The sequence below is a fragment of the Grammomys surdaster genome, unplaced genomic scaffold (genome assembly GCF_004785775.1).
Source record: "Grammomys surdaster isolate TR1022 unplaced genomic scaffold, NIH_TR_1.0 1136, whole genome shotgun sequence".
Lineage (NCBI taxonomy): Eukaryota > Metazoa > Chordata > Mammalia > Rodentia > Muridae > Grammomys > Grammomys surdaster.
In genome coordinates, this window is record NW_021605555.1 from 918,291 (window position 1) to 933,283 (window position 14,993).

General features: G+C 44.9%; 1 long non-coding RNA gene across 1 annotated transcript in view; it reads left to right on the plus strand.

The window, feature by feature from the left end:
* LOC114634887 overlaps nucleotides 1-5,589 on the plus strand; it is a 7,083-nt gene extending 1,494 nt beyond the window's left edge. Inside the window, exon 3 of the long non-coding RNA XR_003713389.1 lies at nucleotides 5,262-5,589. This is a non-coding gene — a long non-coding RNA (uncharacterized LOC114634887). The remainder of the gene's footprint in view (nucleotides 1-5,261) is intronic.
* The last annotated feature ends 9,404 nt before the right edge of the window (nucleotides 5,590-14,993 follow it).

Consider the following 14,993-nt stretch of genomic DNA (forward strand, 5'->3'; position numbering starts at 1 on the left):
ATATATATATATATATATATATATATATATATATATATATATATATACATACATACAGAAGGAAAATTGCCCCCCAAAAAAGGAACAAGACACAGAGACCCACTCTTCACACTCTCAGGAATCCCTTAAAAATACAAAACTAAACCCCATAATACACACACACACACACACACACAAACACACAAGCAAAGGACCTGTAGGATAAAAAAGGAGAGAAATAAATAAGATATATAAATAAAATAAGGATAAAGACAAAAGTAAAAATTAAAAAGGCCAGACATGACATGAGGAGACCCTGAATTCGTTTCCTGTTCACCATCTACTGCCATGCATACAGCTTACCCTTAGAGTAGTTTATTTCCCCAGTGAGATTCCCTTAAAGAAAACAAAATTTTTATTTACTGGTGGTTATCAATAGGAGATAGCTTCTGAGTTTGGGATGGGGCATGTGCCCATTTCTCCTTTCAGCTCTAAAACCCCCTCTGGTGCAGACCTGTACAGGACCTGTGCATGTTACCTCAGTCTCTGAGTCCATGTGTAGATCCTGGATTAGAAGGCCTTGTATTCTTGGTGTCCGACATCCCCTTTGGCTATTATGTTCTTTCCACTTCTTCTTCCACAGGGTTCACTTAGCCCCGAGAGGAGAGATTTGATGAAGATGTGCTGTTTAGGGCTGAGTCTTCTAAGGTCTCTAACTCTGTATAATGTCAGGCTGTGAGTCTCTGTATTTGTTCCCATCTGCTGCAGGAGGAAGCTTCTCTGATGATGGCTGAGCAAGACACTGATCTACAGCATAGTCGAATGTCATTAGGAATCATTTCACTGCTAAGTCCTTTAAGTAGAACAGAAGTATTTGGCTTTACCCTAGGTCCCTGACCTATCTAGTCTCAGATTCTTGGCCACCCCAGCAGAGCTGAGTATGGGTTTCGTTTTGTGAAGTGGCTTTATGTCGAGTCAAATGTTGTTACTCCTATAAAGCTTGGGCCACCACTGCACTAGCATAGCTTGCAGGCAGGACACTATTGTGGATCAAAAGGTTTATGGCTACATTGCATTTACATTTCTCCTTTGTAGCATGCAGAGTACCTTCCTGTACCAAAGACACTAACCTGTAGAGGTAAAGGCTCTATGTACACCCAGTTTGACATCTCTGTGTTCAGTGAGTTGTGTAGGTTTTGTCTTCAGCAATAGGGCCTTGCCATCAGTTTGTGGAGAACAATTTATGTTCTTAGCAACAGCCTGGGTTCTATGGATTGTAGTTTGGTTATCATTGACTTATCAGCTAATATCCATGTACTAGTAAATACATCCCATATATGTGTATTAGTAAATACATCCCATATTTGTCTTTCTGTGTTACTTTACTCAGGATCATTTTTTTCTAGTTCTATCCATTTGCCTGCAAATTTCATCATTTTATTTTTAATGGCTGAATAGTATTCCATTATGTAAATGAACCACATCTTTTAAATTCATTCTTCTATTGAGGGCCATTGAAGTTGTTTATAATTCCATGAATAGAACAGCAATAAATGTAGTTGAGCAAATATCTCTACAATTGGTATATGTCAAAGAGTTGTATAGCTGGATCTTGAGGTAGATCTATTCCCAGCTTCCTGAGGACCCACCATACAGATTTCCATAGTGACTATACAAATTTATGTTCCCACCAGCAATGTTTGAATGTTTCTGTTATTCAACATCCTCTTGCATGATCCAATTTTGGTTTTATTGACCTTGGTCATTCTGATGGGTACAAGATGAAATCTCAAAGTAGTTTTGGTTTGCATTTCCCTGACAACTAAGGATGTTGAACATTTCTTTAAGTGCTACTCAGCCTATTTGAGTTTCCTCTGTTGAGAATTCTCTGTTTATATTTAAATTTTTTAAAATTTGGACTTTAAATTTGTGTGTGTGTGTGTGTATGTGTGTGTGTGTGTGTGTATAATTAGCCCACCATTGGATCTGTAGTTCCTAAAAACATTTTCCTTATTCTGTATGCTGTTACTTTGTCTGAATGTTGGTTATCTTAAAAGCAGATATTTAATGTTTAGTTTTTATTCAGAGATAGCTACTGGTCTGCATGTTGTACCTGGTATTTTATATTCAAAGCTTCCTCAAGATCCTAGGCATTGCAAAGTCTCAAGAAGAGAATTCTTTCCTTAGGAGTCACAGAGGTAGCAGGAGAGGTGAGCTTTGCATCTCAGTGTGTGTCTGTGAGCCATGCAACCTGGAGAGGGCGTCTCCCTGGCTCCCTGCTAACCGTTGTACCACCCAGTGGTTTTTTATTTTGTTTCCTTTTAGCTTTACGAGACAAGGTTTCCCTATGTCTCCCAGACTGGCCTAGACCTATCATCTAACCACCTGATTCTTCCTCCTGGGACTGCAGATGTGTGACACCGAACTCAGTGGTCACGGCTTACAGAATGGGCAACTGGGCTAGAGGCTGGTGGTGGCCTGGCTTTGGGACTCAGAGAACAGGGCTTTGAAGTGATGATTGGCACTTTGCAAAAGTGGAGACAAGATCTGAGGACGGTGACCACAGGGTGGCTGTGGTGTGAGCTGACATAGGAGGAAGGGACACCCCAGAGGGGCAACTGAAGCTGTGAGGTGAGGTTAGAAGTCACAAACACTTATCTCATCTTCTGTGTGGTTTTGTTGTACAAATGCAGTATAGCCTGTGCTCCACAGACCTTATCTTTAGGCTTGGAAATCCCCTCAGTCACAATCTGGGTTTCTGAATCCAGGTGGGGCATGGGCTAATGAAATCTACAGCGGTGGCTGGGAAACACCAGAAGTTGTGGTGTAAGACACTGGCCAAGGACTGGGCTTGGGCTTTAGCTGTTGGTGACCTGAGTATGGCAGTGTCATCGGGGCAGTTCAGCTTTACGTCTAGCATGTGCTCCAGGGCTCTCCTTCCCATGTACTCTGGTATCGAGGGATGACTTTGCGCTTCTTCCTATAGTCTTATGGAGTTCACTCTTGAAACACACACAAGCCACAGGTGTACCACAGCAGACACTAGGGTGTGTCTGCCGATGGGCCACACATCCCACTTAATCGTACTGAAGACATAAGCTGGCAACCATGCAACTTTCTTTTCCTGATGAAATCTACTCTTCCTTTCCTATGTACCTAGCTGATGATGGAGCTGTACACCTGTGTGTTGTGCTGCACTGTGCCCACCTGCCCACAAGTGTCCTGTGATGATGATATATGTGACAATCAGTCTGCTGGGTGATTGGAACTGGGGAATGTCATCAGAGATCCATTGCAGGGGACTGACCAGTTTGAGCATCTTTTCCATGCGCCTGTGTCTCAGGCTCTGAGTATTAGGGTCTGTCTTCACACACCAGTGTCTCGTCAGCAGGGTGTCCTTATCTAAATGCAAAAGCCGATTTCTGGAATTAGTGTGTATGGAGCCAGGTTATGCAGGCTTGTGCACAGGGAGGACTCGGGAGCTGGGCGTACACTGGCTCCTCCACATTTACAAAGGAAGTGCTGCCACAATGGAGCCCCACATCAGGCTCCTCACAGCAATAGGCTCAGGGTATGGCTCCATGTAGCTTTCCTGGTGCAGGACTGTGGAGAAGACGACAGATCGTGAGGCCATGCTGGCCCTTCAGAGGATATGTGAGCAGAAGCGAGGGTGTTTATTGCCTTTCACCCTCCCATTTCTCCCTGTTCCTCTCTGCCCAGACAGGACAGCAGTGTGTCTCCAGGCAAAGTGACCAAGCCGTCTCAGACAGGCAGCTGGTGACAGAGCAGAGCACGTGTCTCCTCTGTGGTTTTAATCTTCATACTTCACAGGACCGCAGTCTGATTGATGGAATTTTTTAAAGCCTTGCTTTCTGGAGGCTGGGAGCCTCCTCCTCACCCGCACAGAACATATGTGCACATATTCCCCGGGGTGATGTTTGAATGTGTGCATCGTGTGGCTGCGTTTGTTTAGTGTGTGCCTCTCCCCATCTGAGGGGACCTTTCCCATGACCCTCGGCTTCCTCGGTGGGCTGTTCGCTGCTGTCTGGGGTGGGGGCCCTTCTGGGAGCGGCCACCCTCCTCCCACCGCCATGCTCCAGGCTGATGGATCATCTGATGCTGCATTCTTCTTCCCCATAGCTGCCGGAGAAGGGGGGCGAGGAAGAGGAAAAGGAATAAAAGATCCCAAACAGCTCCCATCTGTTGCGGGGAGATCAGAATGCTTGCATTTACCCAGCTTTGCGACTGAGGGGCTTCGAGAGTTTTATTATTTTATGAGCCCCCAGAGTACACAGAGCGCAGGCCATATCTAGCAAGCCAGCTTGGGACGGCTGTGGAGAGGGTTGCTGGCCAGCCACAGGCGCAGGCTCCTCGTTCTTCTCTTTTCCTGCCGTTCTGATCTGTGTCTATCTTCTACCATCCTACGTGTCAGCTTGGCCTTGGGCCCTGGATAAGGTTTCTCTGTGTTTTCTGCCGGTCTCTCTCTCCTCTAGGTAACTGGCCGTCTTTACAGCTCATGCTTTGTTTACATCTCCCTTAATCTGAAACTCCCCTTGGCCTCCTGGGTGTTCAAGGCCTGTGAAGGGTTATTCAGCGAAGCCTCAAACACCAGTTATGACACTTGAGTCTAGCCACTGGCCCACCTGAGCCTCTGGGTCATCATCCCTGTGGACAGAAGCAATGGCCATCCGTGTTTATGTCAGCAAATACTCAGTAGCTACAGCCTCACCATTGTCCCCACCTGTGACGGTCCAGGTGGGAAGCTGTTAGTAAGTCAGTTCTCCAGTCACACACTGCCCAGAGAAGCCAGGTGTGGCCATACGAATAGGTCAGGGTAGTGAATGTGAATGTGACAGAAAAGTCTTCCTGTCATGTAGAAAAGTACCAGTAACATGTCAGTGTCCCTGGGCAAGGAAAGCAGCAAATCTGAGACCTGAGATTAAGAAGGTAGCACGCTACGCCTGTTTTGGGCTCTTTCCCTCTGACTTTAGAGGTCTCCTCCTGAGGGAGCTGTGAGATGGAGAAACTCAGGCCTGAGTCACAGCCTCAGGAGAGTCTTCTAGAATTCTAAAATGCCACAAAAAGATGGTGGTGGGACCATCTACAGGAGATGTTCTCAACCTGTGGGTCATGACCCCTTAGAGGGTCACATGTCAGATATCCTGCATATCACATATTTACATTACGAGTCATGACAGTAGCAAAACTACAGTCATAAAGTAGCAACAAAATAATTTTATGGTTGGGGAGCGATCACCACAACATGAGGAACTGTATTACAGGGCCAAAGTGCCGGGAAGATTGAGGACCACTGATCTGCAGAGACCTGAAGAAGGACTTTGTCACGGATGCTTCTGCCACCCCAACTTGGCAGCAGGTGAAGCAGACAAGCTGTGTGGGACCTACCATTTGCTTGCCTGTGTGCAAAGCCTTTGTACACATGGGTTCTCATCACACAGGAAGGCAGAAGGGCCAGCACCCACTCCTCCAAGAGCACTTGTTTGTGGCTGACAGCAGACTCCAAAAGCCTGTTCCTTCCCATTTTTTGCTCATGAAGAGCCACTGGAATCCTGAGCCACCAGAATTTTCTATATAATAAGACTATCCCAAGCTCAGGGTTTAGAGTCCAATCTTCTGGAAGCTAGCATGTTGTATGATTGAAATTGTCTTGCCATGGCATATTGTATGATTGAGATGGTCTTGTCATGACATGTCGCATGGTTGTAATTGTCTTGTCATGACATGTTGTATGTTTAGGGATAGATTCGTGGTGTTTCTGTAAGCTGTTTGTTTAACTTTGGATAAATATTAATTCATAGCAGTTACACACGTTAATATATTGCCATGCTACTTCATACACACACACACACACACACACACACATCTTTATAGACACATGGACATTCGGCAACATTTGTCTCATGTCTTCGCTTTAAATATTTAACAAGGAGAATACAGTGTTATGGGAAGAGCAGCTTAAGATCCAGACATGTTGGCCTGAGGAAGTGATTTTTGCCTCTTTATGTTTGGCTGCCTTATTTTTAGCAACAGCACACACAGCCCTGAGCCCTTTCTGTCTGTGATTTTCTGGGTGACACATCATCATGGAGATGCTGTGTGTTTGTCTATTTAGGGCTGCATTCTCTCAGCCCAGAAGGGAACCCATTCACTGTGTTCTCTCTGAACTAGAGGTCAATCTGGCCAGCCTGAAAGGGTATGCCCTGTGGAGAGCTCCAGAATGCAGCCCCCAAAGGACGAGAGACCTGTGGCTTGGGTCTGTGTATTTGTTGACTCTGTCTTGCACAGTAGGTTTGTTGCCAATAGTGTGCAGACATGAAGTGACCACATTCCTGGCTCTGTATGGGTGTGACTGCTAACAAAGAATCAACAGAACACACGCAGTCTTAGCCTATGTGCTTGGTCTTTGTGCATGTCTGAGAGGTGTGAGCTGAGAGCAAATGTGTCAGAAGATAAGAATGTGAGCCTGTCTGTGAGTGTGTAGTGAGTGTGGACAGGATGGTACATATGTGCCTAATGGTGAATGAGAATCTAAGTAGTGAAATTATTTATCAGGGGCCCTAGTGTGAATGAGCAAGTCAGAGCGAGTGTGAATCTGAGTGTATCAGAAATGTCAGAATGAATCTCCAATGTGTGTATTAGTGAGTTCTAAGAGTGTGAACTTACCTCAGGGTTAAGTGTGAGAGGAACAAGTGTGGGTCGGAGTGAATGAATCTGAGAGTAAGTCTGAGAGAGACTGAGGGTCTGAGAGTCAGAGTTAAGTGTGGGATGCTTGTCCAAGGTGTCTTAGTATGAGGAGTGTGAATCGGATCAGGCAGGCACCTACACCCACAGGCTGTGTGCGCTGGTGAGTAGCTTCTTAGTGCCTGGACCTGCGTGGCTGGAGGTGGGGTGGGTGAGCCGTGAGGGAGTTGGGGTGCAGGTATATCTCACTTGATGCCCTGATTCGTACAACCCCTTTCACAGCCAGACACAAACCTGCATTTGACTTCACTATCTGGGTCCTGCCCAGCTTCCAGCGGAGGGTCCTTCCCTTCCTTTCCCGTGTTCCAACTCTGTTCTCAATCAATCTGCTTTTCTGTAGGGTAGGCTGCCTGCTGGGCTGTAAGCTTCCCTTTACCCCAAGGACCAAAGCCACATCCCTGGAGATGAGAGCCTAAGGTCATGGTCACTATGGTGACTAGGTCTTTTAAGTAGCTTCTCAGCAGGTTGCAGTAGCCTCATATGGCTTTACTTCCTTTTCTTAATCCTGGTTCTACATCAGCATGGGCTGTATTAACCAAAACACCAACACCAACACCAGCATACTCCCTCATATTCACACACGAGTGAGCTTGCTCACACCGATCACACATGCATGCCATACCCTTACTCATTCACAGCTGCACATACCACTCACATGCAGGTATGTGTGTACATATGCATACATTCACATACGAACATGATGTTCACTTGCATGCCCTCCTACACACTCACAAAAAGTTTATATGCTCGAATGTGCTCACACATGTATACGTATATATACTCAACTTACAGTCTCCATATTAAACTGTATATATGTGCATGTGAGCACTCACAGTTGTACACACTTATATAAGCTAACACTTACATGGGAAATAGCTGGCTGTCCCTGCCATATACAAGACACCTGGTGTATATATATATATATATCCATGTTGGGATTACTGCTGGCTGAGCCCTTTAGCCAGCAAGAAGACTTGTAACAGAAGGGCTAGGGCCACTGTCCCAGGTCCAATGAGCTTCCTTTGGTGGCAGGATGACAGGAGGTAGCCAGGCCCAGGACAAACACTTTAGACAGAAGAACTCAAGTTGATAGGATCCAGGGTCCTAGTCCCACTGCCTTGAGCAAGCCACTCAACTCTGAAATCTGATCTGACCTCTCGTGAAGAGAATGAAGTTACTGGACAAGGGACCCGTGCCAAGTACTTTGTAAATGGGAATGACTGGTATACAGGCCTATTGAAGGAGAGAGAAGAGAAGCAAGGTGTATGTTTGTCATGGAGTAAGATGAAGGCAACTCCTGTTCCTGCCATGTTAATCACTGGATCCAATACTGTGAACATAGAATGTTCTTAAAAGCCGGGTACTCTTACACCTTTGCCATCCTAGCTTTTGATACTACGTAGACTCACTATGCACTTCTCCAGCTGTGCATCCCAACATGGGGCTTCTGTCTGCTTCAGCTGGGCAGGGTCTCTGGGCATGCAGTTGGGATTCTCCACTGGACAGAAAAGGCACCTGTTGCGCCTGCAATAGAGCCAGAGGAAGAGGTTCTTGGAGAAAGTGTTAGCATCTGGGAAAGGCGCCTGCTGATGAGAAAATGAGTACAGAAACAATGAGGGCAGATCGTGAAAGTGTTGTGTAGTCTCCCACATCAAGTCTGTGAGCCTCTGGGACCCACGTTCTCATTGTAGTTAATTTTATCATAGCCTTCATCTTATAGGTCTAGAGAGCTTAGCTGAATCAAGACTTGGCAGCACCTCTCTTCCTTCACAAGACATCCTGGGATCCTTGGCGTGCCACAGCCAAATGCAGACTTGGTCCTGGCTCTATTCCTACTCTGCACCTAGCCTTGGGATCTGTATTATACAGTTCCTGCATCCTGGGCCCAGTGACTCCCTGCAATAAGCTTAGGGTAGTAGTACCAGGGACATGGCAAGTTCCCCCAGATGGTTGGTTATATAACAGCACAGTGTCAGCATGTACAAGAACTGAGGTTGGAGCTTGAGTTGGGAGCTAGTTTCAGTCTAATTACTTCAAGCTAGTCTTTTATCCTAAAGAAGACTTTCAGTCTTTTAAATGAGTTTTAGAAAGTAAGGCTTACACATATCTTCCACCAGTTAAAGTTACTTTAGCAGTCTTCAATGTCCCTGTCCTTGTAGATGTGGCTGTCTGTCAGTTCAGCGGCTCAGACTTGTAGGACAGTGGTCACTTTGCCTCCTTTTGGATGCCTTCTGATTCCAGCTATTGGCAGGCAGAGTGCTTGGGAATTTGACAGAATTGTGTGGCAGCTTGAGACAGGGGAGAGAGGCCTCCCTCTGGGACTGTGTGATTTGGGAGGGAATTATGTTTGTGTTCACACCTGTCATTCAAATACGACAATCTAAGGGCCACGTTACAGGTGGGGACTTTTCCTAATCAGCCAATAAAACTCTGCACATGTTTTTGTATAAAGAACAGGGTATGAAATCCCTTAGGAATTCACTTAGGACTTGAGTGAGCCATGACTTGTTCCAGCCTCACAGCTCTGCTGCTGTCATGAATGAGCCAAGGTCACATATCTATAGAGGAGCTACCAGACTGGGGCAGATAATGTGCCTCTAGCCATGGTATGCCAGCCCTCATCTTACAGAAAGCACAATATTTTTGTCTTGTGTGCATCATCGGATAAATGAAACTCTGTATGCAAAGTGTGGTGGCCCAGCCCATCTCTTCTTCCTCACTCACTCAGGTACTCTAAGCTATTGCTTGGAGGCATCAGTGCACCCTGTCCATCCCAGCTTCTATAAACTGTCAACAGTACCTGGACCTCCTGAGGGGAAAGAGCCAGGGTTAATTAGCCACATCTGTCATGGTTGTGTACTCACAGTGGGCAATGCCAGGGCTTCCATTGCTTTGATGCCTGGGTCTTCTGTCAGTCCAGTCAAATAGTACTCAAGTCTAAGATCGGGTCAGGTCATCTGAGCCAGGATTGAGAGGATGAGACTGAATCTCAAGAAACATGAATTAGGGTGGCATCCGGTGAGGGTAGTTGTGTTACAAGGCTACCCAAAAGGCTTTGCAATACTCAGTGAGGCAGGCTAAACATAGAGGTTTAGAGCGTTCTTTTATAGATATTTAACACTGGACCCTGAAACCTAATCTTTTATAGTCTCTGCTTGCTTCCAACATCAAATGTCATTACCCAGCATCGTCAATGTCACTATTTTTTAGGCCTGATCCCATTTGACTCTTGGTCGTATCCCAAACCAAACAGGCAGTAGAAAGGTAAAACGATGCCTCGTTTAAAATCATGGAGACCAGAGGTGGGTGTAGAGACTTCCAGTGCTTCTCAAAACCACACAGCGTTGCTGGAATAACTAAGTGAATACAGCCTTCATTCACATGGAACTGAGTACACTTGTGAAAGTGGGGTGTGACAACCAGGGCTCCCTTTACAAGCAGCCTTTGCTCGTACCCGGTAGTTCTTTCTTTGACCACCAGGTTCCTGTAGAGCCGTGGCCCCTCAACCACCTGTTTACAAGGATCACATATCAGATATCCTGCATGATGCAGAACAGTAGCAAAATTGCAGTTATGAAGTAGCAATGAGATAACTTTTGTTTGGGGGTCATCACAACATGGTAAACTGTATTAATGGGCTGCAGCCTCAGGCACGTTGAGAACCCCTGCTCTAGAGCCAACTCCAAATAGACTGTCTCTGTCTGGCATTAATCAGTTTCCTGTTGCTAGAGTGTGAGATAAGTGTAGGTACTTTATAAAGGAAAGATTATTTAGCTCACAGTCCTCCATGGCAGAAGTCCAAACAGCACAATGCCATCCGGCTCTGGCAAAGGCTTCTGTAGCTTCGAGGAGAAACTATCAATTCCTTGAAGTCTAGAGGGCCGTGTGCAGTCTCCTTCCCTCTCATCTGCAAGCCCTGCACTCCTGACCCTGACCACTGCACATTCTCTTTCACCCACTTTCCTCAGCTGCAGCCCTTAGGAATAATTTCTTTGTATATCAAAATCTCAAGATTCAACATGACTGTCCAACCCAGCCGAACAAGGATGACATCAACAAACACGCCAAATGGGCAGGGGGAAAGCCCACAAGGCCTCAATCCTCCACAAAGACCCACAGACAACTAAGGAAAGCTGGGAACGGGAGAGGTGGTCCTCCTCAGGACGAGCACACCAGCGGGTGGTCCGGTGTCAAATGGTCAGCCCTGACAATGTACAATCAGGTAACATTATGTGCACGCAACAGCGAAAATTAGGAATATACATGCATATACAAATGTGTATATGCATGCAATAACAATGAATGGAAAGGAGGCCATAAATTTGAAGGAAAGTGGAGAATATTTATTATATATTGAATATATTCAATAAATATTCAAACCCACATATATAATATATATTCAATATATATTTAAAACATACACGTATATAAACCCATATACACGTATGTATATGTTTGTATATATATACATATACATATATATATATGTATATGTATGTATATGTATATGTGTGTGTGTGTGTGTATGAATGAAGAAAAGTAAAGGAAGAAATATTGCAGTTAAATTACAATGCTGCAAACAAACCAACATCTCAAGGTTTCAAACCTGTTTCCTCGGGACCTAGCCCTGCCCAGGGGTCCCTGCAACTACCTCCCAGGAACTGAGAAGCAGATCACTAACGTTTGTCCAAATGGCATCATGTTTTACTACCTTAGCAAATGCCCATCTGCTCAGGGCCTTAGGGTTTCCTTGCAAATGCTTTCTGCTTTATGGAAAGAAGGGTTGGAAATCTTTCCTAGGTACTTGTTGGAGAGGCCAGTGGCAGGAGAGGCCTGTTTCGAGCAGCTGACATACTAGTGAGGCCTTGCCTGGGTTGTGATCCTGGAGGAGCTTGGCCTGAGGCAGGGACTGGGCATGGGGAACAATAGTGTATTGTTACCAGAGCCAGCTCATCTTCCCTTTTAATTTTCCTTTGGAAAATAAATCCCCTCTCTTTGTGTTTGGAAGGCTTAGCTTTAATCTCAGGTTCCCCTCTTAGCTAATGAAGTGGTGCCCCACAAGACAGGGACAACATGTGACCTCATCAGCACATGAGCTGTGGAGAGCTTAATTTTAAAGGGGAATTTCAATGATTATCATTGTTAATTGAAATTCTAGTCATAAGTATTTACCTGTTCTACTACGCCATGGGACTGTTGCGCTTAATGTTAGCTAAGACAGTAGCTGGCCCTTTCATTCTGATTTCAGAAAGAGTCCTGAACAGTGTACTTTAATTCACTTAATCTCTGCAATAACCCTACCAAGCAGGTTGCTTTGCTTCCCATTTTACAGATGAGAAAACTAAGGACAAGGAGATCCTTCCAGGCCCTTACCCAGATGTCACATGATAATGGACGTCCCCTGTCCTCCAACCTCCACATACCACCCCTCCTATGCAGGTCTTCCAAACTGTTTAGAAGCCCATCCGTGTGCTGGCAACCATTTCAGAAAACAATAGGCATTTATTTTCCTGGTAGAATGAAAAAAATTCCCTAGTGGTCAGCAGAAACTTTTAAAGCAGTCTTAACTTTTAGAACTTGAGAACTGTCCGTGGGAGGAAATGCTTAGTGAGTGGGTGGCACAGATGACAGGTATGTGGAGTGTGAGTGAGGGCAGAGCCTGACAGGTGGTTGCTGGCATGTGTTCATACTTAAACACACAAGGATTTAGGTTCCAGTCCCTGTGCATAGGGCAGGACCAGAGCACCCATAGAGAATATTACCATGAGCTGGGTGCCTCTATGGGCAAGGACAGCCCAGGATGATTTGCCAAGGCTACTGCATACAGTTACCAGCCTTAAGAGAGAAAAACTTTCTTGGTTCAGGTTTAACTTCCAGTAAGGCTTTAGGTTCAGGGATGACTTGCTGTAAGTCGGGGCGGGAACTCTGCTCAGCCAAGCTATAGTCCCCGAGGATACCTAGGAATAGGGCTGTGAAGCCTGAGTGAAGAATGTCAGGCTACTGTGAGCCAGTCACCCATTCTGGCTTTCAAATCCTTAGCTAACCCACCTGCTTGGTTCTACCCAGGAGTTATGCAAATATGATATCAGGTCCCTAAAAACTAGTAAATGAATCTATCTGTGTGGTTAGTAATGATGTTTTTATCACCCGCTGAGTGCACATTTGACAACAGACCCTGAAAATAATGCAGCTAAAACATCCCTATCACTGTGTTTTGTTGGTGTGATTTCTGTGGATGTTTAAACACACTGTTGTGTTATAGCAGTCCACAGTGTTCAGTGTGGCAGATTGTGTAGACTTACAGCAGGAGCAAGGGACTACACACCAGCCAAGTTTGTGGCAAATTGTGACATCCAGATTTGTGTAGGTACCCTGGTGCTTATATGAAGCCATGGTATTGCTAACAGAGCACACCTCTGAATGTGTCCAGTCATCATGTAAGGGGTGACCATAATGCATTGGGTAACTTGCCTGCTTCTCCTTTACTTTTCTTTTCCAAAAATATAGTTAATATAGTTAATATAGTAATATAAATATAATTAATATAGTAATGAAATACAAGGCTAACAAAATGCTCAAACAATCTCATCCACCAGGACTTGTCCTACTCTGGAGATCCTCTTAAGCTGGGAGGGCTCAGGCTATGATTCCTCTACCAGGCTTCTGACCCACTGACACCTCAGTGACCCATGAAAGGGTCAGAGCTGCTCTGCAGACTCAGCATCTCAATGTCTCTCACATGCAAGGATGTGGTTGATGGATAGTCTTTTCTTCTCCTTGATATAATGGATGCTGGCCACTGCTTTGAATCTATGTCAACCAGAGCTGCATGTTTTGTGGACATATGTGCTTCTCTAAAAAACAAGTGTCAGATACCTGTTCATTTCACCTCTGCAGTCCTACTATTCTGTAGTTCCCTCTTGAGTCCTCTGTCTGTTCTAGAAAAGGACAGTGCTCTGGACCTCACTAAGTATGCTTCATATTCTAGTCAAAGACTTAAACCTGGCGTCAAGCAGACACCTGGCACAGATATGTTGAGGGTGAAGGAAGGGAAGACTCCACTTGCTGTGTATCCAGTCAATAGCCACTGGAAAAGAAACATTTCCATATGTGGCTGGAGTTTATCTAACAAGACAACACAATGTCAGGGCCTCAACTGCCAGTTCCTTGATTCTTCCTTCACCTGACAGTTAACCCTCTGGTAGTCAACCATCTGATGGATAGTCAACCATCTGATGGATAGTCAACCATCTGATAGTCAACCATGTGATGATAGTCAACCATATGATGATAGTCAACCACCTGATAGTCAACCATCTGATAGTCAAGTCAACCATCTGATAGTCAACCATCTGATAGATAGTCAACCATCTGATGATAGTCAACCATCTGATAGTCAACCCTCTGATAGTCAAGTCAACTGTCTGATAGATAGTCAACCATCTGATAGATAATCAAGTCAACTATCTAATAGATAGCCATCTGATGATAGATCATCAACTATCTGATAGATATTCAACCATCTGAGAGATAGTCAACCACTATGAACCGAGATGACAAAAAGAATTCACCCTCTGTGTCATCAAGACATAAAGGGGAGAAAGACAGAGATATGATAAGCCTTTCTTGTTCTCAACACTATAGATCATGGTTCTTGGGACTGAGGGAGACACAGCCCACTAGTACCATCATGCAGTGGATACCTACATCCCCTCTTCTCATCCCAGTCAGTATTCTTTGTGTCTATAACCTTCTTTCTAGATTTTTCCCCCATGGTGTTAACCTGCCATTTATGTTCCTTTAGGTATGAAATGACAGGGACAGTGGAACACAGTACTACATCCCATCCTAACACACTCCACAGCACATGACACTGTGTTATAACATAACACTATCATCACCCCACCATGTGACGCCATGCATAGCATACATTACCATACCATACAACACCACATAGCACCACATCACAAAATATCATACAACACCATACTGTGCAACACAATGGTATACTACATGGCAAAATACCTCTTAGCACTGCAGTACACACTATCATACAGCACTAAAAAAAATCACATATCATACAGCACACCATGTCATACCATAAAATACTGTATCACACAGCACTTCAAAACGGCATCAACATTATAGACTACACCACATTGTAACACACTATATAAGAGAATACCCAAACTCCCTACCACGTATTATACAGCATGCTATATAATACACCACCGAATAGCACAGAACCATAC